The sequence below is a fragment of the Salvelinus sp. IW2-2015 genome, linkage group LG4p (assembly GCF_002910315.2).
Source record: "Salvelinus sp. IW2-2015 linkage group LG4p, ASM291031v2, whole genome shotgun sequence".
NCBI lineage: Eukaryota > Metazoa > Chordata > Actinopteri > Salmoniformes > Salmonidae > Salvelinus > Salvelinus sp. IW2-2015.
Genome location: NC_036841.1, coordinates 17,027,964 through 17,055,736, shown reverse-complemented (window position 1 = coordinate 17,055,736; position 27,773 = coordinate 17,027,964). Strand labels below are relative to the sequence as shown.

Genomic DNA, 27,773 nt, shown 5'->3' with positions numbered 1-27,773 from the left:
CCCCTCCACTCAGCAGGCTGGGTGTTAAAGATGGGACTCTCCAGGGAGATCTCAAAATAACACTGCACAACATGTGTTTGCTAAACATTCCCAATGCGTGCTGGGAGTGCATGGTCGGTCACACACACACACACACACACACACACACACACACACACACACACACACACACACACACACACACACACACACACACACACACACACACACACACACACACACACACACACACACACACACACACACACACACACACACACACACCACCCCCCATCCACGCTGCGAGCCACAATGGACACATTACTGGGCTGTGAGTCATTCCCTTTATGTAGGCTCCCTCTCCTCCCTCCCTCCCTATGCTTTTGTTCCTCCCCTCCTTCCCATAACCCATTCTGGTTTGATCCCTCATTCCCATTTTCAGGTCAGGATGAAAGGGTTTTCACTGATCTGCTTAGAGAGAAAGGGGAGGGAAAGAGAGAGAGAGGAGAAAGAGAGAGAGAAGAGAGAGAGAGAGAGAGAGGGTGGAGAGAGAGGAGAGAGATAGAGAGAGAGGGTGGAGAGAGAGAAGAGAGAGAGAGGGTGGAGAGAGAGAAGAGAGAGAAGAGATAGAGATAGAGAGATAGAGAGAGAGAAGAGAGAGAGATAGAGAGCGAGAGATAGAGAGAGATAGAGACAGAGCGGAGAGAGAGAGAGATAGAGAGAGCTAGAGAGAGGGTGGAGAGAAAGAGAGAGAGATGCAGGCTAATGCTCCAGCTCCACAAAGAATTCCACTCCACAAAGAGTTTGGCTGGACATTTTCTTTTTTTTCTTTTTTACAAGGGACCCCAGCGATCCCTTCTCGTGATGCTCCCAGCACAATACTAGAAACAAAACGTTTAAGTCTGACTGCATCTCTTTCTCTCTCCACTCTGTCTTTCCACCGAGTCCTCTCCTCAGCCCTAATGTAATTTGTTTACCTACTGAGGTAGCGCTGTAGCATAGCTCCTCTCCTCTCCTGCCCACCCCCATCCCTTTCCCCAGCCAGCCTGGCAGTCCTCTCCCCCCCTCAGGCTCAAAACAGCCCCAGGAGGACCAGGGCGACCCCACCCAACCAGCCCTCATACTGACCCATTGTCGTCGGGCTTACCTAACACGGACCATTACTAAAACAACAACCCTAACTCCTACTACACTAAACCCTTCTTGTCATATGGCGGCCATTTTGGTATTAATTCATTTTGGAATATAATGTGGGTATGAAACTACGTACTGACTTCTGTAGAATTGGTGTGTGAGGTGTCCTGTACTTCCTGTGATTCTTACTAAAAACACAAACAATGAAATCAAAGTAGCATGTCAGAGATCCCATAGAAGAATGAAACCTCTAGTTAGGATGAATCACGTTTGTTAGCCCACATACTGTAAGTAATTAGCCACGGTTCAACAGGTTTTTCACAGTGAACCCAGAGCACGAGGCCAAGCGCGTTGAAGACCCACATGACACGCCTATATGTTGCTTTCATGTAATCTACAGTTTCGTAATCTTCCCTTTTTCCTTTTCGTCAGCCCCGTTTCTTCTACCTCATCCTCCACCCATCCCTGCTGACGTCTGTGTCACTCCCTTCCTTCCTATGAAAGTCACTGCAGTGCCAGCTTCAGTGTTTGTGTATTTACTACATGCCTCTCTAACATCAGGTTCCCAGAGAGAGACTCTGTGTGTGTGTGTGTGTGTGTGTGTGTGGCCTCCACCACACATCCCGGACCAGCACAGACACTCGCGTTAAGCTCGACCCACAAACCACGGGGAGTCTGCAGCTGTCCCTAGTAACCACTGCTGCCATCTCTGACCTTATAAAAAAAAAAAAAGGCCCTCAGACCATTCAGAGCAAACACTGCTTTTCCTGGAACGCACCAAACAACATAATCCAGGCAGCCTCTCCAAAAGACACAATATCTAAGTTAAAGCTGCAATTTGTCACTTTTTGGGCGACCCGACCAAATTCACATTGAAATGTAAGTTCTAGATCGGTCATTCTGATTGAAAGCATATCTAAGAAGCGGTAGATCTGTTATGTGTGCTATTTCTAGGCTTCCGGTTCAGAACATTTCGTTTTTGCGTCTTCAGTTTTGTACACCGGCTTCAAACAGCTGAAAATACAATACTTTTGGTTCTGGAAAATATATTTCACAGCGGTTTAGATGGTGCAACGATTCTCTCTCTACACTATAGCCGACTTACTTGCTCTGTCACATAAACGGAAATTAGGCGAACTATTGGAATTTTAGCAACCAGAAAACGGTGGAGGCGATTTCTGCATAGCGGATCTTTAGGAGCCTCTTCCTCAGGTTTCAATGTTACCAATTGGGAGAGAGCTTCCTTGCAGCCTTTATGTAAGTCGGTGTTGTTGAGATAGAAGGTTACATGTCCGGCTAACCTTGCTCTACACAGAGCTCTCCCTGCTCTCAAAGAGCCCTGTGTGTGCCGTCTGATGCCCTGAAAAGAGAGGAATTTCGCTGCCTGCCTGGACCAGCTGGGAGGGTTTTGGCACAGTAACATGCCACCAAACGCTTCTGCTGCTGCTTAAAATTGGATTACGGTTCAAAACTGGTTTCTAGCAGAGCTAAATCATTGGATTAGTATCATAATGTGTCAGGGTGATCTGGAATGCAGGGGCTCTACAGTAACAGTAAGTATGGACCTAGTGTACAGCCTTGACGCTTTCTGTAGAAAAACACTGAAAAAGGTTGTAACTAACTAGACTCTGAGTGACAGGCATCAACAATTCCGAGGTGATCAAGTCCACTTTTATCGTGTTGAATTGCCAAACTCTGTGAAACCGTGGCTTCAAACTGGATACAAAACCACTGCATTCCCATTGATTCTAGCAGCGTATGGCCTGAACCTTGCGTCCCATCTCTCTCTCAAAATCTCTGTAAATGTCATTTTCTCTCTCAATTTCCTTTTCGCTCTCTTGCCCTCTTTCTAAATCTCTCTCAATCTCTGTCAATACACCTTTATCTCTCGCTCATTCTCATCACATCTCTGCCATTAGTAGTGTTTTGAATAGTCAAACGGAGGAGTACGCTGCCTGCTAATGCCCACCAGGAAACACTGTTCGTCCATGCAAAGCTGCTCCGCTATGATGCAAATGAACGAGTGGGGAAGAGAATGAGGGACGGGTAGGGGGTTTCGGTGAGGGAGCACTGCGCGGATCATTAGTGGCGGCCAACGTTTTGATATGGGGCACCATTTCCTCCAGAAGTCTGCTGGTTGCGTGTGCGTGTGGCTTAGTAAAGCTGTGGTGTGGTAAAGGTGTGGCGGCTCAGACCATTGTGCTACCATGCTAATGCTTCCCTGACTCACTCTGCTGCTGTGCACCTGCCTGGGTTTAGCGAATTCACTAACAAAAGGCTTTGGTCTGATAAGCAGTGTAGGTATTAGTAACCAATACAGGGCTCCGAAAACACAGAACACACACACACAACCAAATTGGGTTAGAACAAGACCAAATGTATCAAACCAGATCATGTCAGCCAATGAACATGTGATATACTCAGACCTACCATTCAGAAGGCTGGATCGGTTTGACAGACAGACCTGGGGTAGGCCCGAAGTCGCCACGTACAATAACATACGAGCATTGAATGCTAGACGATTGTTTTCAGCCACACAATGCAACGTCGTCCATCAGGCTGGACCCTTATCAACGTCATCAGGACTGGCGGTACAGTGTGTGTGGGTGCGCGAGTACTCTTTACTGCTTTCGCACGTGTGCGTACGTGCAATACCCCTGCCTGTGTGTGCAGTTGTTTAAAAAGTACTTAAGTAAAAAAAAAAAATACTTGAACCTCTTCACTGGTGAGTTCCAAATATCTCTAACGGTCTCCCCAGCATGAGTTTTTGAGATGCGCGTGAATTCAGAATGCACTGGCTGTTCCAAAATGTGATTGTTACGCCACATACAGTTAACACGTGCTGCCCTCAAACCAAAACACGTTGCCTGCTATTTATCTATAGACTATGTTTCCACCTGTCAGTTTAAACAGTTTGAAGTGAGGTGTGTGTGTCGCCTCCTCATGAATTCACATAGAAGTAGCCCATTTCACTGTTGCGGACAATTTATGTTTGAGGCTTTACTAAGCCGGACAAACTTCTCTCAACAACGAGAGCCCAAACACTTCCCCAGTGTTTCCGCAGATCAAGTATGCAGACATTTGCGCATCTCCAGTCAGAACAGGCCTTGCACTAACTTTTTCCCCCTGGCACGTTTTTCCCGGCTGGCGCCCGCATTGCTTTCATTGTTGTTTTCCTTACAAATAATAACTTTGGACATGTGTGTCAGACCAAAGATGTTCTAACAAAATGAGGTGAAGGGATGGTTCACTCATCTTTTGAGTAAACCTCTGGAAATGAATGATGGTAGATGACACACCTCCTTCAACATGCATACTACAAACAGACCCAACTCATCTTGCCACCTCTTATCTTTGGTTGACATGGCGGCGAGCACAAACTACCCATCGTCGGATTACTTTCGATTTTTAGAAAGTGTTTCACTCATTTGTTTTTCGATCAGTGGTGAGCTCACTCGTGACGTGATGAATTGTAAATAGTAATTGCTATTAGCTAATTCATATTGTAGTTCATGTCAGCCGAGAGTTAGCTATATATGACCACTTGTGTTATGTCAATCTTTCCTCAGTTAGCACTATGACAACTGTAGCCTACATTTTCTGGTTTGGATGATTGTGTTATGCTGTAGCTACTTCTGTGAATGTCTGAACATTGCATCCAAAAATAAACTGGTCACATTCAGGACATAATGCTGTAAGGACTGTGTTTGTGCAAAATGTTTCTGTGAAAAAACAGTGTGGCCAGCTCAAACGCAGACTGTTGCGCAAATCGTTACTGCCACCACCATTTTTCACCTTAGGGATGGTGCCAGGTGTCCTCCAGACGTGACGCTTGAAATTCAGGCCAAAGAGTTCAATCTTGGTTTCATCAGACCAGAGAATCTTGTTTCTCATGGTCTGAGAGTCCTTTAGGTGCCTTTTGACAAACTCCAAGCGGGCTGTCATGTGTCTTTTACTGAGGAGTGGCTTCCGTCTGGCCACTCTACCAAAAAGGCCTGATTGGTGGAGTGCTGCAGAGATGGTTGTCCTTCTGGAAGGTTCTCCCATCTCCATAGAGGAACTGGAGCTCTGTCAGAGTGACCATCAGTTTCTTGGTCACCTCACTGACCAAGGCCGTTCTCCCCCGATTGCTCAGTTTGGCCAGGTGGCCAGCTCTAGGAAGAGAATTGCTGTTTCCAAACTTCTTCCATTTAAGAATGATGGAGGCAATTGTGTTCTTGGGGACCTTCAATGCTGCAGAAATGTTTTGGTACCCTTCCCCAGATCTGTGCATCGACACAATCCTGTCTCGGAGCTCTATGGACAATTCCTTCGACCTTATGGCATGGTTTTTGCTCTGACATGCACTGTCAACTGTGGGACCTTATATAGACAGGTGTGTGCCTTTCCAAATCATACCCAACCAGTTGAATTTACCACAGGTAGTCTTCAAGTTATACAACATCTCAATGAGGATCAATGGAAACAGGATGCATCCGAGCTCATTTTCAAGTCTCATAGCAAAGGGTCTGAATACTTACGTAAATAAGGTATTTGTTTTTATAAATGTGCAAAAATGTCTAAAAACCTGTTTTGCTTTGTCATTAGGGGGTATTGTGTGTAGATTGATGAGGAAAACATGTATTTAATACATTTTAGAATAAGTCTGTAAAGTAACAAAATAAAATGGGGAAAAAGGGAAGGGGTCTGAATACTTTACGAACGCACTCTATATTTCAGCAATTACATTTACTTTTGATACCTAAGTATATTTAAAACCAAATACTTTTAGACTTACTCAAGTAGTATTTTACTGGTGACTTTTACTTGAGTCATTTTCTATAAAGGTATGACAATTGGGTACTTTTCCCACTTCTGGGTGTGTGTGTGTGTGCATACGTGCGTGTGTACATGCGGGTGTGTGTGTGTGTGTGTGTGTGTGGTGTGTAAACGAGAGAGAGGTAAACAGGAGATTGTGTGTGCGTGTGATCACATTCCCAGGCCCGTTCCAGAACGGAGGTGGAAAACAATGGCCAGGCCAGGGACTCTGTCGCAGCTGTGTGTTGTGTGTGTGTGTGTGTGTGTGTGTGTGTGTGTGTGTGTGTGTGTGTGTGTGTGTGTGTGTTGTTGTGTGTGTGTGTGTGGAGATGGCCCACCTGTCCAATTCGCTTTGGCACCTCTTCCTGTGCACAGTTCCCCAATTCAATTGCCCTTAGCCTTTATTGCTCTCCGTCTTTCTCTTTTGCCCTTGTGTAAATATTTTTCACTCTTTCTTCCCTCCATTCCTCTCTATGCGAGGTAACCTGGTCAACAACACTCAGTGAGACTCATTCACTACGCATACCACTTTAGAGTGCCTATAAGGGAGTAGTGAGGGTAGCCACTTGTTGCATGCTAGACTGAGAATCACAGACACACATTTTGAAACCTAAATAGCAAGGAAACAAGGTTGACTAACAGTTGCAATCTGTGAAACCATTTTTTCTCGACATCTTTTGCCCAACGGAAATACAGGAAGACAATGAAGGGTGTTTTCTTAGTGAATAATTATACCAACCATTGGTCTGTGGGAAGTTCTAACAGGCATCAGTTCTTACAATCATCTGACATGATGAACCTATGGTGATACTACAACACCTCAACTGACACAGTCAAGCCTCGACAGGTCGACCCTCCCCAGTCGCACACTCACACACATTACAAGTACAAATAGTAAACAGGTTATTGGTCTGAGAGTTAAGGGCCTGTTAAATAGACACACATCTTGGCAGTGAGACTTGACTGGCTGATGAAAGACAGACAAAAACAAGGGACAAAATAAAAGCTCACAGTCACATGGTACTCTAGTATGCTGAATGGGTAATTGAGTAGGGCTGTTACTTTGACCGTATTACCGCCACAACGGCGGTCACGAGTCATGACGGCAGTCAAATTCCACGTGACTGTTTCGTCCCGGTTATTAGGCTTCTCCGAGCTCTGATGCTGCTGATGGTCATTAGTAGCGTACCAAACTCGTCCCTCTAGTTACTCTGACATCATTGCAAATGTGTTTGATTAGATTTTCAATTACTTCATGAGAGCCCGTGAGCTCATGTTGCGCAACATTTCTATAAGCTATGCAATTGTGGGAGAAAACAGAGTGATGGCCTCTACTAAAAAGAGGAGGGTCCCATCAACTTTCTGTAAGCTAGGCCTACTATATTTATTTCTCAACTTTCCTAATATTAAGCTATACAGGGGTATAGCCTACCTGGTTGGCATGAAAATGAACGACGGGAATTGCGTCCTCCATTTGCTAAGTGCATAGATTACGTGTATTTTCCCCCTGTCCCTGTTTCGAGACAGGTGCATGATAATAGCCTAATAGTTTATCAACATTTTAAGCTAAAAGATCTGATCTGTTGCGTCAGCCTCATTGCTTAAAAAAGTTTTTTTGATGCTAGTGGTTGGATTAAATTTGGGATCTATCGCATCCCACAACTGTTCCAGACTATGTTTGGAATATTTATTTCTCGCCCAGAATAGGTCAATTTTTGTACTATGGGGGATAGTAGATTGACATAGGCTAGTGCTTTTGCTGTTTGTTAGCCCTACTCATCTTGTTGGCTGATGAAAAGTAAATGATGACAGTTCTTCCAATATCTTCAATATGCACAGAATTGGGCAAGGATGCGTAGAGTTGCGTCCCCGATGTGTCTGTCTTCACTTGTAGCCTGTGACAAAGACCTGATCACGTGACGGGCATTGGCTAATAAGAATTGAGCTACCTGAGAGAGCCATGTAAGTGAAAGGTGCTTCGGGGGAACGCAGCCGGGACAAGGGAATTACATTTATTATATTCAGCCCAAGGGCAAAACGACCACTGGCCACAAAAGGCATGGATTTTTTTAGGGGGCATTACGTCCACACAATGGGGATGTCGCCGGAAAATTTGAGGTATTATCAAGTGCTTGTCAAATTGTGAATGAGAGACTGATGAAGTGTGTGCAGCCTGCGCAAAAAAAACTAAGCAGAGCTCATGCCTTTTATGCAACTTTTTTCAAATCATCATTGGAGTCGCATCATGCAGCCTTAGAATGTATAATAAACCTAAACATATAGCCCAACATTTATTAATGTGACTTGTTGTTCTACAACTCTAAATTAAGCATATAAGAGGACCTGTTTCTTTGTTAACAGCTCAATACAAAATAGCCGCATGTGCGCACTCCCTCAAATCATTGAGAAAATATCCTTTCTGTTTCATTCAGCTCTGTTCAATTGTATTCTTCATACTATGAAATATAAAATAATGCCACGGAATTCTAAGCAAATCTTGTCTGATAAATTAACTAGTTTAGCCCACAACCATTTGGCATAGCCAGATCAGGACCGAACATAAGGACAACTCAGAGTATGCTATTCCGTTCCTCTGAAATCGACTACATTTTCTTCATATCATGTTTCTTTAGACCTGTCTCAAATAAATCAAGGATTTATTGTGATAGTGTAGGCTATATTACATGGATTAATTAGACTTTTTAAATGTTGTTGTTCCAATGGTCTGCATCAGTGGCTTGTAGGCTATGCATGGAAGCCAGGAGATGCTAAATGTGTTTATGTTAACGGTCAATTACCGTGAGACCGGCAGTTATCTATGAGAAGACGAGTTTCAGGATTCACACAAATTCCAACTTCTCAACTGGTGCTTGTTTACAACATTAAACTTTCGAGCATACATCCCTGACACACATACAGTGGGGAGAACAAGTATTTGATACACTGCCGATTTTGCAGGTTTTCCTACTTACAAAGCATGTAGAGGTCTGTAATTTTTATCATAGGTACACTTCAACTGTGAGAGACGGAATCTAAAACAAAAATCCAGAAAATCACATTGTATGATTTTTAAGTAATTCCTTTGCATTTTATTGCATGACATAAGTATTTGATACATCAGAAAAGAGAACTTAATATTTGGTAACAGTAAACCTTTGTTGTGCAATTTACAGAGATCATACGTTTCCTGTAGTTCTTTGCAGGTTTGCACACACTGCAGCAGGATTTTGGCCACTCCTCCATTACAGGACCTGTTCTCAGACTAATCTTCAGGTTTCGGGTCTGTCGCTGAGGCAATACGGAATTTTCAGCTCCCTCAAAGATTTTCTATTTGATTCTGAGGTCTGGGAGACTGGCTAGGACCACATCCCAGGAAACCTTAGAACGATGCTCTACGGAGCCACTCTCTGTTGCCCGGTGCTGTGTGTTGGGTGTTGTCATTTGTGGAGGACCCAGCCAACGAACCCATCTGTCAATGCTCTTATCTGAGGGAAGGAGGTTATTGGCCAAATCTGCGCATAACATGGCGCCTCGATCCATTCCTCCCCTTCACTATACGGTGCATCGTTCCTGTCGCCTTCTGCAGAAGCAAGCCCCAGTTAAGAATTGATGTTTCACTCCTATGTTCACGTTGGATGGTTCTTTGTGGCGCTTTTACTCATCCCTTCTTTCTTTCTTCCAAAGCACCTAACGCGAGTGGCAGTTTGAATCAGACAAAGTTATATATTTTGTTCTTCATCAGACAACATTACTTTCTTCCCTATTTCCTCTTCTGTGATCTCAATCACTAGCATGGTATCATTGGCCAACTTCAGACGGGCCTGACATTGCCCTGGGCTTGAGGCAGGGGGACCTTGCGTGCGCTTGCGGGATTTTAATCCATGACGGCGATAGTGTCGTTACAATGGTTTTCTTGAGACTGTGGTCCCAGCTCGCTCAGAGTGCAGTGGACCAGGTCTTGCCTGGAGTGCTGCTGGAGATGACCCTCATACCTTCCTCATGCATCATTGACATGCCCCACGAGATCGTGATATCTTGCATGGGAGCCCCAGACGAGGTGGACTTCACGTCATCTTGAAACTTCTTCCATTTTCTTAATATTGGCCAAACAGTTGTTGCCTTCTCACCAAGCTGCTTGCCTATTGTCCCGTAGCCCATCCCAGCCTTGTGCAGGTCTACAATTTTATCCCTGATGTCCTTACACAGCTCTCTGGTCTTGGCCATTGTGGAGAGGTTGGAGTCTGTTTGATTGAGCATGTGGACAGGTGTCTTTTATACAGGTAACGAGTTCAAACAGGTGCAGTTAATACAGGTAATGAGTGGAGAACAGGAGGGCTTCTTAAAGAAAAACGAACAGGTCTGTGAGAGCCGGAATTCTTACTGGTTGGTAGGTGATCAAATACTTATGTCATGCAATAAAATGCAAATTAATTACTTAAAAATCATACAATGTGATTTTCTGGATTTTTGTTTTAGATTCCGTCTCTCACAGTTGAAGTGTACCTATGATAAAAATTACAGACCTCTACATGCTTTGTAAGTAGGAAAACCTGCAAAATCGGCAGTGTATCAAATACTTGTTCTCCCCACTGTATATACTGTGGATAGTCCCGTGTGGCTTTACAGTAAGGCCAACCAAAATAGGGGAACCGTAATATTAGCAACTGACCAATGGGAAGCGGGGTCGTCTCTATGAGTCAGAGTTACCCTATGAACCTCAGCAACACACAGGGAGTGGAGGCTCTATAGACCTCAATTGTCCTGAAACAATGAGAGAGCTCTACCCAACAGCACCAAATTATCCGACCCTACCTCTTCTCCCACCAACCCCAGAGAGAGGGGAGGTGCCTTGGGGGAAAATGTGGAGGACGAGGGGAGGGGATGGAGGTGGAAGGATGAGTTGGAAGAGGAGGACGTGGATCGCCCCCAGACAGAGTGGACTCCAAAAGGAAACAGGCCTCATTTCCTCCTCTTTATCCCTCAGACAATGGGCTACCGTTAGCAGGGAGAGTGATGAGGAGAGGAGGAGTGGGGAGGAAGGGAGAGGAGGAGGAGGAGGGAAGAACAGATGAGAAGAAGAGAGGGAAGGACAGGGGAAGAGAGGAGCAGATAGGGGAGAGAGGTGAGGATGGGGGAGAGGAAGGGAGGACGGGAGGAGAAGAGAGAACAACAGCATTGAGAAGAGGAGAATGAAGGAAGGAGAGAAGATGAGGGTAGGAGGAGGGAATGGAATGATGCCTGTCCACAAATCACTGAATAAACCATCAAGTGTTCTGCTGTTTCAGGGTTGAACTGACAGACAGACACAGCCTTAGTGTTAAGTTCTTATTTGTTCCTATTCCACTAGGAGCAGGGGCTGGGGGCAGGGAAAGAGAGTGTGCTCTTACATACTGTAGGCTCTGAAGTTAACGGAAAAACGTGTCAATGGAACACAGGGAGGCTGGCTGGCTGTTAAATAAACAGAGAGAGTAGCCGGGCCTGGCCGTGGTGACTCAACATTTCTGACTGAGACGGACGAACGGGAGAGGAGAGCCGAAAGGAATGATGGAAGAGCCGTGCCAAAACACCCGTACTCCTCACACACACACACGCGCAGTCATAAAGAAGGCGTGACAGCGCCTCCTTCCCCTCAGGAGGTTGAAAAAGTTTGGTATGGGCCCTCAAATCCTCAAACAACTTGACTTGCTGCATCACTGGTTGGTGTGGCAACAGCACCGCCCTCGATCGCATGGCGCTACAGGGGGTGGTGCGGACAGACCAATATATCACAGGGACCAAGCTCCGTGCCATCCAGGACCTCCATATCAGGCGGTGTGAATAAAAGGCCCGGAAAATCGTTAATACGTGTCACATATCAGATTGCAAACAATGTCCAATAAAGAAATACTTGAGTTATTAAAGCCGCATACAAACATGGTCTCTTTTATGTTTTCTTGAGTAAGGCAGCTCCAAAATGCAGGTGTTTCAGCCTAGCTCAGTGCTTTCTGTGGTGGGGCAGCCAGCGGAAAATACGGAGCATAGGGGTCGGAAACGTTTTCTAGTTGCGCCGTGATTGGCTCAGTGTTCTGTCACTGCAAAATCGACGGGTAGAGCTAGAAAATTCAAGCCCCTTTGGTGCTGCCATAGACTTAAATTAGAAGTTCCCATCCAAGAAGGATCAAGGTCATTGGCCACAGATAAAATAACGTCAAATCACATTATATCTACGGAAGCTTTGGCCCAGCATCGTCCGGGTTAGGCCGGCTAGGATGTCCTTGTCTCATCGGGCTCTCGCAACTCCTTCTGGCGTCTTCTAGTTGACTTCAGTCGTCAGTTCGACAGTGTTTCCACCGACACATTGGTGCGCCTGGCTACCGGGTTAAGCGAGCATTGTGTCAAGAAGCAGGGCGGCTTGGCTCTCGACCTTTGCCAAGTCCATAGGGGAGTTGCAGCGATGAGCCAAGATCGTAACTACCAATTGGATATCACAAAAAAGGGAGTAACCACATGGGCCAGAAAAGTTTGAATACATTGGCCATGGTGTCAATCTAGCATGATGACTGCCGCGTTCAAAACAACTGGAAACTCGGAACTGGGAAATCTCAGACTTCAGTGAGTTCAACTGGGAACTCGGATAAAACTGGTAAAATACGGAAAATAATTTTTAACGGTCATCCAACTCGGAATTCTATGTCAGGATTTCTGGCCTCTTTCTAGAGCCTACAAGAAGGACCGCCGTGCCACCTTCCTGTTCAAGTGAGCACAGCAAAACAAGGTGAGTCCAAAAATGTATTGTATTCTGCTGCATTAATGATGTAATATGCCTGGGAGATATGTATACTGTAGCTAAGAAAGTAATACTAAGTGTATGTTGTGTGGTAAACTGTAAGTAGCCCCTATGCCTCACCCTAATAATTTGGTCCCTTTCCCCCTCATAATTTAGCCTACTGTTCTGACTTGGTGGTGCACATGTAGCCTATAGGCTGTTTTAGAGAAATGCAATCATCTAATATAGTAAGAGCTTTCTTATATGCCCCCTTTATTTATCCTATGGTTCTGACTTGGTGTACAGGGAAAATGCTGTAAGAACGGTCAATGTTCTGAATTCTGTCGCTGTACATTTCAAAAGTACTGAACAAATAGTTATATTGACTACGTCCATCCTACAGTAGCTCGCTCATTAATGTCTTAATCCAAATTACGGATCGCCTCTTATCCGCTCGTCGTCCCCTTATGCCATAGTTTGTACAACTCACTTGTCAGTAGAAACCACATTTGTATAAGCAAGTCAGCCATATCAGCTAAGTTTTATTTAAAGGCAGTAAATGAGGCTGAATTAACTGTTTCGCTGCCAGACAAGGCTCCGCTGATTTCGAGGTGTAGCGGTGGTAAGGATTCACTCCATGGTGCTGAAAAGAAAGCTCTGCTGTTGGGACAGCTTTATGTAGGGCCAAACAGTTTTGTGGGCACCGTTTCTCACCGTTATAGTGCAATTAATGTATTGTTTAGTGTTGTGTCGTGGCTTTGCTGGCATGCATCTAAAAAAACATTGATATTGATTACTGCATAATTGGGTTTAGAGCTGGGAAGAAAGGCATTTCACTGTACTTGTGCAAGTGACATTAAAACTTGAGTGGACACTACAGTACAGTATTCTGAAGGGAGAAAAGGAGAGTCCTAGCATCACATTTACAGTTGACAGAGACACATACAATTGGCATTGGACTGGTTTTGTTCCGCACAACAATAACAGATTAGGGAAAGCAGTGGTGGAGGCTGAGGGAGATTTCTTTCTTTCAGCATTTCCTTGAAAAGTTGCCCGTGGCTAATTTTTCAAGCTCCCGCTGGCCAACCTCCAGTGACCGGCTTTGGAAATCTGGTAATCTAACCATCTCACAGTCTAATTGGCTGATAAAAATCGATGCATCTTATTCAAGGCACTGATTTGAGGATAATGTTCTCCTGCTGGCTGCTGCAAAATGGCCGCCTTGCTTCTTCTCTGTGTGTGTGTGTGTGTGTGAGAAAGAGAGAGAGCCCATTGGAGAGAAAAGGGTGGCATCTTCAGAGAAGATTAAAATTGCTTCAGCATTACTGTTATAGCACTTAGAGCTCGTCAGCAATTACTAAACAGATAAACACGAAAAATACACACACACACACCAAAGTGGTCTCAGGGCAAATATATTACTCTGTATGTAAATCCCACACACACACCAACGTGGTCTCAGGGCAATTCGTATTATTCTGTACTTAAATATGTGTCACAACGCGTCTCAAACATACAACCTTTGGATTGCTAGACAGCCAACCATCCTCCCTGATCAACCTTCCTACTTTTGTTTCTGTCTAAAGTAACTAGACCATTTGTAGGTATCATACATCTTGGAGACGCTCAGACATACGTCAAGTATGTTTCGTATGGCTCTGAGGCCAGGCTGCACACACAAACACACACACACACACAGCATGTGCTCTCACCTTGATGTCTACGATGGAGCAGGCGATCTGTTTGACGTAGGCTAAGTCAGCGGTCTGTGGCAGCAGCACTGACTCTCTGGTCAGCCCAATCTGGAGGATGAAGGAGACCCCTGCCGGGATGGGGGGCACATGGGACATGGCAGCCCCCCCAGGGCCCTGCCCGGCCCCCAGGTCCACAGGGGGGAAGCCACCCTGAGTAGAGGTGGGAGGCACAGCCATGGGGGTCCCCTGCTGCATCACCACGGAGCCTGGGGGAGAGGGGCCCCCTGGGTGGAAGAAGACCTGGGACAGGGGTCCCGATGACATGCAGGGGCTGGCGTTGGCCATCCCTCACTACACACACACACGCGTTCGCTCGCTCTACCTCCCTCAGAGAGCAGGACCGTGAGGGTGTGGACACGCTGATCCACACACAAACACACTGCTACAGAGTCTCTGTTCTGTGTCCACCCCCTCTCCTAGAGGAGTCAAGAGAAGATCCCTATCCAGGAAGCACTGCTCCTTCCTTTCTTTTTCTCTCCCTCTTGATTTTTGTGACCTGCACTCACACTTGTTCTTTCATTATCCCTGCAAGGCAAGAGTGAGCGACAGACTAAGAAAAACTTCTCCCCTCCACCCCTCCTCCGGTGAAGAAGTTGCTCTGCAGATGAGAAAGTCCAAATTTTTCACAGGAAACACTGAGGAAGGGGAAAAAATAACAACCAAAAGTTTGTTGTCCTACACTCCAGCCTGTACAAAATTGCTTCCTTGAGCAGGAAACTGAGAGAACGAAGGAGAAAGATAGTCTGGCGGGGCTTTTCTTTTGCCCTGTTTCAGTTTCAGCCGAGTTAACTATTTTCTGTAGAAAAGCAAGACCGAGACAGCTACGTAAAGGTACCTCCCTCCTGCCCTCTCCTTTCTGAACTTGCCACAACCAAGGAGGAAGTGATATGACTGACACTGCTCTCTGCCAATGGGAGGGGAGGGGCGAGCTCTGCATAAGCCTATGTCAGTCCCTCCCACTCCCTGGTCTCCTCCCAAGCTAGCAACCCCGCCCCCTTCTCTCTTTTTCCTTCCTCTGTGTTTAACGCTGGGTTAATTCTTCTTGTTGACTCCTTCTCTGACAGCTGGCCTCGTCTTCCTCTAGCCTGAGGGGAACTGCTCACAAATATGTCTCTCTTTCTTTTAAAACTATCACTCTTTTCTCCGTGGCTTTGCTTTTTTGGTTCTCGCTCTCCTCTCCCTCTTGGCAGTGCCAACGACATACAGGTCTCTCTGATTCTTATAGGACCGCACCTACAGTGCATCTACCGGTCTACTCAGTGAAGTAGAACGGAGCTATAAACATACATTTTGGTATGTAACTAACTAGCTTTATGACTTTTGGTAGGTACTCGTTGTTGAACGTTTGCTCAATGTCTAATTGCTTATTATGAAAAACTATTATTTAGATATAGATATTCTAATTAGCATCATCTATGGCTAATAGATTAAGAGAAGTGAAAACAATAAACCTACTGTAAAAAGCACACTTATCGGCGGTTGTTCCGAGTTGTAGCTTTAAGGACCACTAGAGGGACATGTATTCCTCAAGAGTCTCTGACATCTTCATCATCAGACTGGACTGATCCAAGGTCTGTTTTGATCTTCATCACATAAGTAATAAAACAGACCTTGCTAGTCTTCAGGAAGGGGTGATATTTTTGAGTTGTCTTACCCACCTGCTACCCATGCTCTGGAGGTCACGACTGTCATGTTAATGTGACTTTTTCATGAACAATCCTTTGGTCACTTGCTTGTTGTGGGTCCTGTTGTATGTTAACCCAGAGACCTGTAAAACCTGTCTAGTTCATTCCTGTTCTGGACAGAAGTCAGGTGAGGGAGAGAAGAGTGTATTGGGTTGTTCCACGAAATTAGTACCTTTTGGGTAGTGTAACATTTGATTTCACCAAATGTTTACATTCTTTCATAAAGAGGACAGGACAAACTTAATAAAACATGTTTTCCCATCTCAAGAGATGTTACATTTTTTTAAATAAATTACGTGCAAGTAATAGGGTTGACGATTTCATCTTAAATCAGCCATTAATCCCCTTGTGACAGGGGGAATGTTAAAACATTTTAGCCTGTTGATCTATTGGCAACAGTTTTGCACCAAAAAAAACACCAGAAAACAGCCCAAAAGAGTACAACCAGGTCATGATTTTACACTATGATTTGACTATTAGATGTTCAATGTTTCTTTTGAAAAACATTATTTTAAGGAATAGTTTCACGATATTAAAATGGGAGTTCAGTTCACATAACAGGGTTGAACTTAAAATGAGGGCCAGGTTTTTTTTATACTTAAAAATGAATCACTAATAAATAATAATTTTTAGAAATGACTTTGTCAAAGCAACAAAATAACTAGGGCTTTACAATGGTGAAAATTTGGAATTTTTTGGCGGGTTAAGTGGGTTTAAATCTTCTTAGAAGTCTCACAGGGTGCACAGAGGGACATATCAAAATGATGAATTTTGGCATTTTAGCAAGACTTTATTCATACATGTTTTTTTGCATTTTCCATGTGGTCTATATTACAAGGGCACTTCATTTAATAACAGGCGTTTAAATTCAATTTTGGCGCAAAATGTCTACTTCAAATATCAAAAAGGGACTCATTTTGTGGAACAACCCTAATATGTTGCTATACAAGGAGCATATAAGAGGGAAACCCTGGATCATTAGGTTGTAGTTATACAGCAATAACATGACAGTTGACAAGATAAGATGAATGACAATATTGCTCTCAAATTCACTGTACAAAATGTTTTTTTTTCTTCATTTTTCTTCTTTAATGACATACAACACGAGACCCGCAAAGTAAACAAAACCAAAGAAGGGAAATCTGTCATTTAATACAAGCTAAAATGCAGTTCAAAAAAATATATATAATAAAACAATAAAAAGCAGGTCTCTTATCCCTTGTAGTTAGAGGAAATTGTTTGAATGCAGCTTAATATGATATACAAAATATCACACAGTGATAAGTTGCTATTAAAAAAATAAAAACAAAGAAACGAGTCCTTTACCTTGGCCTCGGACTGAACACTTTTTGATGTTTTTAGTTTTTTTGTCATTTTTCAGATTTGTTAACCTTTTTTCTTCTTTTTTCTTTAAAACAAGGTATACATTGTCATTATCAATCACAAGCAAGTTCTAAGCCTAGCAAAGAATAATGATTTCACTTATGATGCTACAGTATTCTTCCGTAATAATTATAATCAAAAGGGGGAAAAAAGGAACAAATAAAAAATGAAAATGGACATGTACACCACATAACGGTAGCTCTAGTCTTTTATCATTTACAGTCATTTTTATTTTCCTCTCGCTTTTTTGATTTGTCACATTGATTTGTCTGTTCTCAGAAGAGGGACATATTTCAGCGTCTCAGGACCAGTATATAGCTCAATGCTGCAGACGTACATGTAGACTGACTGACATAGACACTGAGTGCAGAGTTCATCCAACACACTCATGCAGTCTCAATATTTACGTGAAGGGAGGAGACATGCCAGTGAGACACTTCAGGGCCTGGTTTCCCGATAGCGATGGAATTTAGGCTTACAAGTATTTTAACAATCCATCGTTCCTACAACGCCCGAAGATGTAACATGCGTTTCCCAAAACACCACGCAGAAAGAATGTTCGCCAAGTGCGTCGTTGGCGCATGTGTCGATACTGGTTAGATTCGAAAGAAAGGCTGCGCTGCTCTCGAATCAGTTCTCTCTATTCATATCTTACTTTAACATTATCATTATTTCACAATACTGACAACGGATCAGCTCCTACAGAGAGTATCACCTAATGGCTGCAAATATTTAGGCGGCATATTCTAATGCTTACACAATAATAATGCACAAAACCGAGATTAGGCATGTCATTGCACACATTACATATCATGAAATGTATTGAGGTAAAAATTGCACAGTAGGCTAGCCAGCAAACTAGAACTCAATTGATTGAACATGAAATTGATTTGAATCTGATTTAAATAAACAGGCATATATACAGGGCCTTCAGAAAGTATTCAGACCCCTTGACTTTTTCCAGTGTTATGGATTAAATAAAGAAAAATCCTCAGCAATCTGCACACAATACTCCATAATGACAAAGCAAAAACAGGTTTTTAGAAATTTTAGCAAATGTATTAAAAATTAAAAACTGAAATACCTTATTTACCTAAGTATTCAGACCATTTGAGATGAGACTCGAAATTGAGCTTAGGTGCATCCTGTTTCCATTGATCATCATTGAGATGTTTCTACAACTTGATTGGAGTCCACCTGTGGTAAATTCAATCGATTGGAAATTATTTGGAAAGGCACACACCTCTCTATATAAAAGGTCCCACAGTTGACAGTGCATGTAAGAGCAAAACCAAGCCATGAGGTCGAAGGATTTGTCTGTAGAGTTCCGAGACAGAATTGTGATGAGGCACAGATCTGGAGAAGGGTAAAAAAAAAAATGGCCGCATTGAAGGTCCCCAACAACACCGTGGCCTCCATTCTTAAATGGAAGAAGTTTGGAACCACCAAGACTCTTCCTAGAGCTGAGCAATCGGGGGAGAAGGGCATTGGTCAGGGAGGTGACCAAGAACCCAATGGTCACTCTGATAGAGCTCCAGAGTTCCTCTGTGGAGATGGGAGAACCTTCCAGAAGGACAACCATCTCTGCAGCACTCTACCAATCAGGCCTTTATGGTAGAGTGGCCAGACAGAAGCCACTCCTCAGCAAAAGGCACATGACAGCGTGCTCGGGGTTTGCCAAAAGGCACCTAAAGTCTCTCAGACCATGAGAAACAAGATTCTCTGGTCTGATGAAACCAATATTAAACTCTTTGGCCTGAATTCCAAGCGTCTGGAGGAAACCTAGCACCATCCCTACGGTGAAGCATGGTGGAGGCAGCTGTGGGGAAGTATTTCAGTGGCAGGGAGACTAGTCAGAATCAAATCGAAGATGAATGGAGCAAAGTAAAGAGAGATCCTTGATGAAAATCTGCTCCAGAGCGCTCAGGACCTCAGACAGGACAACGGCCCTAAGCACACTGTCAAGACGACGCAGGAGTGGTTTCGGGACAAGTCTCTGGATGTCCTTGAGTGGCCCGGCCAGAGCCCGAAACTTCCCAAATACACGTGTGCCAAGCTTGTAGCGTCATAGTCAAGAAGACTCGAGGCTGTAATCGCTGCAAAAGGTGCTTCAACCAAGTACTGAGTAAAGGGTCTGAATACTTATGTACATGTGATATTTCCGTTTATTTTTTTTAAACGTGTTTTTGCTTAGTCATTATGGGATATTGTGTGTAGATTGATGAGGGGGGAAAACGATTTAATCAATTATAGAATACTTTCCGAAGGCACTGTATGTAGCCTATATAAGCCTACTGTCTGTATTTATCTTTTTGTTTGTCCGTCTGCTCCCCACAGTCAACTCAGTTTTTATTCTGGAACCTTATTGTTTGCAACAATCGCAAGGACATTGGCAACTTTGTATTTGTAGCAGTCGACTACGTTCTTAAGTTATCTGCGTTCACAGAGACAGATAAACATCTCGACTCTATGTTTAGCTGAGATCTTCTGTTTAGTGTATAAAGTGACGAGGAAGGGTTTAAAAAAAGAAGAAGCATCTAACGACGCACTCCGCTGTTCTGAGGCAGTCGGGAAAATAACGAGCGCTTTTAAATGCAACTTTATTAACAACGGTTTTGGGACGAGACTGACTTTTATGACCAAAATGACACTTCGTAGTCAATTTTGACAGTAGAATACGTGTTTCTGACTCACATAAGGACATTTTCAAAAACGAGAAGTTGCTTTTTTTTTTTTTCGGGACAGTCGCTCTTTAAGATGCTTTTGGGAAACTGGGCCCTGGTCTCCACAGCCACACTAAGACACAGCTGGTCTAGTCTTGGGGTTTAATGCAGCTGATGTAGTGCAGCATATAACCAACAGTTAGTGTGGGTGATTGACAACTGTGTACTCTATTTATCCTCTCAACAACAAAGCATTACAGCACACAATGTGCCACAGTAGCACTTTAGGCATTCTCTCTGCCTCATCAAATCCAATACATCTGAAACCATCATGTTTTAGCAAACACACGAAGCTGACATTTACTGAACCAAGCCCGCAGACACCTGTCTGACCAGACCACAGAGTGTTTTCCCATAAGGTCTTGCAGTGGATAGGAAAACGTTGACCTCTGTCATTTCCCTGATTCTCGGACCCCTGTAGTGACCCTGTTGCATGTACTGTAGTTGGTTAAAGTTGACCTTAAACCACAGATCTAGGATCAGATTACCATAGCCACAACTCTGGCTTTAACCATTAAGGAGATGAAGAAATATCTGATCTGGAATCAGTGGTTTGGGACGACTTCTACCCCCGTCCCTCTGGCGTGTGCTAGGGGTTGATTAGTAGGTTGGGGGCAGCTCAGGGCCAGTTACCGATTGACATGGTGCTACTGGACCATTAATTCTTTACTGCTCTGCCCTGGCTTGTGGAACCATGTTGAACCATGTTTCCACAGCCAGAGATCTGCCCGTAGGGCTCCCTCTGCCTCCACCCCGGAAAGTACAAAAATAAACCCAGCTACCTAATGACATCACCCCTGATCCCTGACCTATATGTCAAGTCTTTAGCGGTCGCCCACAGCTCAGAGTGGCTTCGCTCTTTGTCCAAGCTTGTTGTCCCTTCCAGGGAAAAACAGCTCCACAATAATCCAAGGCCAAAGTGACTGCTTGGTGAACAGACCCCAACCATGTCTGGTTCAGTATTTGTCAGAGGCCAATGTAAGGGGGGGCTAAGGGTTAGGTAGAGTTTGTTCTTGTTTCCTCTCCATAGGGGAAAGGGAGAGGAAGGAGGGCTCTTTATGGGCCTTTTGTTCCCATATCCTGGGGGCAATTTCCCCTGCTGGCTCCATTGACACTGGAGAGAGGCCAGTTTCCCACTATGAGGACTCGCACCAAAACCAGAAACCTAATCAACAACAGCTATTTCAATGGATCATATGATTGTTTCCAAGCGCAAGCCTAAATAAATACACCGGCACCAAGGACCATTCTGACTTGATGCCGACTTAAGGGAGGGGGAATACAGGACGCCATATTGGGAGTAGTGTCACTTTCTCTCAACGTCAACCGTTTCAGTCAGAGGTCTCCACTGTGGCATCATCTCCACAAACTCTTTCACAAACCAGCTATCCTGATGAAATGACAAAGGCCAACTTCACACACACACATACACAAATATAAAAGGAAACCAGTAGAAAAGTGTCTGCTTAGCATAGCGTGTTAGTCTTCTTATGAGATAAAAATGACCCATACAGTATCTCAACACAAACAGATGGCATGGCTGGAGAGTGACGCATGCTACTGTTGATGACAAATATCCCAGTGAAACAAACAGTACTCCACACACACCTCGAATGCAAACAGGTCCCTGATTCAGACTCGGACTGACGAGATCTTAGCACCAAAGATTAAACAAGTGCAACACACACACACACACACCTTTCCTATCAAACTTGATTCTACTGAAATGGATGACCGTACAATACCGGACACACAAACACTCAGACGTAGTGTCTCGGCGATGAGGCTGAAATTAAAGCTGTTTGTCCAACACTGGTTAGGAGAAGGCTCCAAAAACACACACAAACTAAAACCCTCAGAAGTCTTTGGAATGAAATGCATTGTGGCCCCACGCTGTATTGCAGTAGACAATGGCTAATGCCGTCACTTGATGGGGACTGGACTCTACTGTAGTCAGGTACTTATGTGTGTTAGCAACCGGTGAGCTAAGCTTTTTATATATATATTTTAAAAAATAACTTTAAAAGAAACACAGTTTCAAACTGAATGTTAACCCGTGTGTGTGTGCACGCGCGCGTCACTAATTGTAGTAGGTGATGCATCGGCATGCGTAGTGATCAATGTCAACACACACACACGGCCTTATTATAACCATGAGTGGACTGTTAAAGGTAGAAATGAATAGAGTATTATAGTGTAGTAAACTGACCTAATAAACCGAGCAGCCAGATTAGTCGTTAGAAAAGCAGTATGGTTAGTATTGCAACAAGTTACTGAGGCATCATGGGACAGCTAGAGAACTGTGGGTAATAGTGTCCTGTTGGCGATGACCCAGCCAGTGGGGTGCAGGACAACAGTTTTGTGTGTGTATTGTCACTGGATTGTCTGTCTGTGGTGTGTGTGTGTGTGTGTGGGTGTGTGTGTGTGTGTGTGTGTGTGTGTGGTGTGGATAGCACACACACACACACACACACACACACACACACACACACTGATCGACTGATCAGTCACAGCATACAGCGAACACTACACCGATCGCGTCAGTCACACGAACTAGCTGCGACACACACACCCACCACACACACAGACAGACATTCCCTCTTCCTGATGTGTGGTATCAGTACACGAAACTACATGTAAGTAGGCAGGGTGAGGTTTCCACTTGTAGTCATCCCTCTCCTCTGGCCAAGTGTGTTTTGTCGGGCTGTAATGAAAGAAGGGACAAGTTCAATATAAGTAGAAACTGTAAAGAAAGTAAACTAACAGATTGTAAGAATAAAGCACACACACCACTCTCTCTCTGTACCCTAGTGTCTCACCAAGGGAGAGATGGTCCCCGTCTGTGCCTCCTCTCAGACGAAGATCTTGGCGAGTGCGTCGGCGCCGGCCGAGGCGATGAAGGGCTGCGAGAGGGTGGAAGGCCACGTCGTGAATGGCCTCGTCGTGCTTCTTCCTATGGGCCGTTGATCTCCTGCACACACGTCCTGTTGTCCAGCATCCACAGACGCACCGAACAGTCATGGCCTGCAGGGGGAAGCGGGAGAGCACAGTTACGAGTACAGCGGAATCGTCAACGATAGAAATAGTGTTTCTTATTCCTGGTCCTGGGAGCAGGATAGATCCCAGTGTGTAGTGCTAGAGGACCCCAGTTCCAAGACAAGTCAGGGGTTACTCACTGCCAGAGATGAGGTAAGTGCCTTTGGGGTCCGTGGTCAGACAGGTGACAGCATCCAGGTGTGCCACCATGGAGTGGATCACTTTACCTGGTAACACACGCAGATGGGCATTACATTTCATTGAAACGGTAAAAGAAAGTAACGTGGCTATGGGCTAGTTCGACCCAGACAAAACAGATAAAGCACGAGGCCTAATTCTGGCGTTGTTACATAAAGGTAGGATTCAGCAGGGGACAATGGCTGACCTGTCTTGTTGTCGAGATAGCGGATAGTGCGATTCTCGTGTGCGGTGATGGAGATGGGCTCAGAGGGGTGGCTGACCACACAGTTAATCAGCTTACTGCCTGCAGGGGGCGACACACACAGACCAGTATTGAGGGAGATCCTCCTGGCTTCTCTCAAGGAAGGGAGGCACAGAATGATACAATATTTTCCGATTTTATTGAACAGAGAGAGGATGACAGTGGGGAAAGACAAGAGAGGGGTTGCATCCTAGGGCAGTATGCCTGATTTGAACCTACGCCGACTAGGGGTGTAAGGGTACACGTATTCGAACCGCTCGCTACAGGGACTTCGGTTCGGTCCGCACTGTGAAACCGAATGAATACATATAAAAATGTAAAAACACTAGTTCTATAGGCTATGCCGATGCTGCATTGTAGGCCAATGCCTCGAGTAGATCTGAGCTGTAAAAAAAAAAAGCGATGTAGGCCATTCCGTTAAAACACCTAGAGCCTATGTGCACGTTGTAATCAAAATTCTAAATCATAAATTGTCATTTTTCTGAGGATACACCATCATTTGTTAAAATCTCACATTTTGGGAAAATGTTGGTTTCATAGTAGATTACAACAGCGATGGACAGAGAGTTGTGGATACAGCGTTAACAGTATGTCGCCACGTGCAACGAGAATAGCCTATGGAGCTGCCAACACCTCAAATATGTTCGTAACCATGCGGGGACAGGGACTTTACCACATACGGCTGGGAAAAGTCCACTTGAAATGGCACACCAACTGGTAATTACTAGTGGGAAACTCGTCTATAATCCTGTTCTCCCACATGGTGACCTCTGACAACATCTAAGGAAATGCCCTCTATAACAGCATTTTCGGCAGTTAAACGCAACAACAAAACAAGATTTATAAAAAGCAATCTTTTATTGTGTTTTTTCTTTACTCTATAATTTGTTTAAAAGCATGATAGCTGTCCTTTTAGTTTATGGTTGACGCAGCTTGTTGGCCATTTGCCAATCTGTGTTTTTCAACGAGTTCAAGTCACACGAATGCATCCAACTGGTATTTACAACCTCACGGCTGTTAAATTCCCACCTCCCACATGGTTACAAACGCAGCATCAGAGTGGAAACTTGAGAGGACCAAACATAACGATCCTGTCACAACAGACAACGCCAAGAAACATTCGCTGTAGACCCCTAGCCAAGACCGCACACATGCACTACCACTACACCAGCCAGGTCACAGGAAGCATTCTGACAGGACTCACCGTCCTTAGTGCCCGTCTCCAGGACCATGATGCTCTGCTCATGTGTTTGAGGTCATAGGCAGCGTCTCGCTCCGTCGAATGACACCACCGCCTGGTCGGGTCAGAGTTCAACAAAGGCCACCGAGGTGGGTGTTCCGTGCTCTGAGGGAGGGGGGGGGGGGGGGGGAGTGAGTTAAGATATCACACACACAGAAAAAACAAAAACATACACAGACACACACACTCACCTTTCTCCTTGTGAAGACAGCGAGACAGGGGCAGGTTCTGGGTTCCCAGATGCGAACCGTCCCGTCTGCAGAGCAGGAGGCCAAGCGATGGTGGTGGGCAGAATACGTCAGACCCCCACACCGAGTCCTCATGACCCAACAACACACTTGCTCTCTATGCCCGGGTCTACACAAACAAAAGAGACACACACAAATGGATTCTACAACGTGATGAACCTTTGTTGCTCCTTGCTGGAAACAAGCAGGGTGTTGTAGCAAACGAGACTAGGGTTTTCAAACTGGGGTCTTTTTGGGGGGGGGGGGGTATTTTTACGTGAAAAATAATAACTTTTATTTTGGTTAACTGGTTGCACTGTCAGTGATTTATTTAGAATTCAAGGCACACTTAACCAGCATGGCTACCACAGCATTCTGCAGCGATACGCCATCCCATCTGGTTTGCGCTTAATGGGACTATCATTTGTTTTTCAACAGGACAATGACCCAACACCCCTCCAGGCTGTGTAAGGGCTATTTGACCAAGGAGAGTGATGGAGTGCTGCATCAGATGACCTGGCCCCCTCAATCACCCGACCACAACCCAAGAAAAGTGAAAACCCCTGTCCTAGGCAATGCCCCCTCCCTGCAGCAGCACAAAATGCTCGTCTGACCGTGGTCATTTGGCTGACCAATAACCGCCCTCCAAAATTCCTTGACCGTCACAGCCCTAATGTCAGTCAATATGTTCTCGTGGCGATGATACTTGATCATGTGTAATCCACTGACTCAGAGCTGAATACGTTAGCTGGGGATAAACCTGGCTAGTCCTGACTGGTTGACTGGAAGCAAAAAAGGTGACCGAGCGGTCAGACAGGGGTCGGGGACTGACCGTAGTTGTCGTAGGGATCCACGTTGAGGTCTGGGATCTTCCAGCAGCGCACGGTTCCGTCCAGGCCCCCGCTGTAGCACGAACCTCCGTCCTCTCCCATTGCCAGAGACAGAACTGCACCACTGTACACACACACACATACGATGACACAAAGATGAGCTATTAACCCAGAAACACATGACAGTTGCAACAAATGTGTGTTTGCATGCGTGCGAGTGTATGTGCGTGTGGTCTGAGCTCACCTGTGGGCTCTGAAGGTGTAGATGGGTTCAACGTCCAGCGCTGCATTTCTGTTGGCGGCAAAGACCAACATCCGTTTACACATTACAGCACGGTGTTTATAGCAAACTACCAGACCGCATTCAGTTTCTTTCCCACTCCTGGGTCTGTATTCATAAAGCATCTTAGAGTAGGAGTGAGTGCTGATCTGGGATCAGTTATGCCTTTTTAAAATCACAAATGAAGAAGATAACATGGACAGGAGGGACCTGATCCTAGATCAGCATGACGACTTTATGATACACTTTCTGAATGCAGGCCCTGATATTGGCGTGTTATGGTCGTGCTATTAGTTAGGCTCTTACTTCTTGGAGTGTATGGCCTTGTTGAGGTTCCACAGCTTCAGGGTTCCGTCCTCGGAGGCTGTGAGTAGAACGGCTTGGCTGGGGTGGAACGTCAACGCTCTGATGGCATCAAAATGGCTACGCAGCGTGAAGCGAGGGTTCCACGTCTTCTTGAACTCCTCCCGGTTATCCTGTAGCTGGTGGGGTGTGTTCATTTAGCAGCAGCTAACTTTTTTTATGACTAAACTCAGATAAAGTACGTAAAAAAAGATAATTGAGCTAAATATTTATAAAATCATCTCTGAAAATGAACAACCACCAACATAAAAAACTAGACAGTGAGGGAGAATATAAAATTCCCCAAATGTCATGGCATGGGGCCACAATTGATTATGTTATCATGTTTGAGTCACTCAGATAGCATAGGAACACGGCCTAAGCCATGGGTAAATGTGTAGAATTGCAGGAAATTAGCTTTAAAACTGCAATTTCTTCTCTCAGCCCCCCCCACGTTATCTTTGCCACCGCTGCTGAAAAGAATCATAGGAGAAACACTGCCGTATGTGTGTGTGTGTGCGCGCGCGTGAACGTTCAAGTACTCACATCCACGGTGAGGTCGTTGTCGTTGGCGACGGTGAGGTCAGCCAGCTCTCCCAGGTTCATGTCTCCGCCCCCGACGGCGTCCAGGATGAAGACGTCAGAGGAAAAACCCAGAGCGCCACCTTAAGGAGCGGAGGAAGAACAGCTCTCAATACTAAACTCACTACCACATTAAGCATCTGATCAAAAACACATGCCTTCCCCTTTTCCAATACTAAAACAATTACCTCTTCAGAGCAGTATCCCTTTAGACGAGAGAGAAGCAATCGAGCTACTTTGGTATTTGGTATTTTATTAGGATCCCATTAGCTGTTGCGAAAGAAGCAGCTACTCTTCCTGGCGTCCACACAAAACATGACATAATACAGGACATTGTAGAACATTTGGCACAGCCAGACAGGGAGAGAGTTTTGGGAGCGGGTGTTGTCTTACCTTCCCCGGAGCGAGACTGTCCCGACACAGAGGGGGGCGGGGAGGGTTTGGGGGGGAAGTCCGACATCATGCCCTGTAACTTGTTCCTGCGCGGTTCTCTGAACCAAGCCAGAGAGAGAGACACAAAACACACAGTCATGCAGAGAGATGAGAGAGGAAGAAGAGAGACCAGAGAGAGAGAGAGAGAGAGATCTCTTCTCT

At 44.9% G+C, this 27,773-nt stretch overlaps 1 pseudogene; it reads right to left on the bottom strand.

Annotated features, from left to right (window-relative positions):
- Positions 1-23,012: 23,012 nt before the first annotated feature.
- The window catches only part of LOC111957359 (striatin-4-like), a 15,702-nt pseudogene continuing 10,941 nt past the window's right edge, over positions 23,013-27,773 (bottom strand).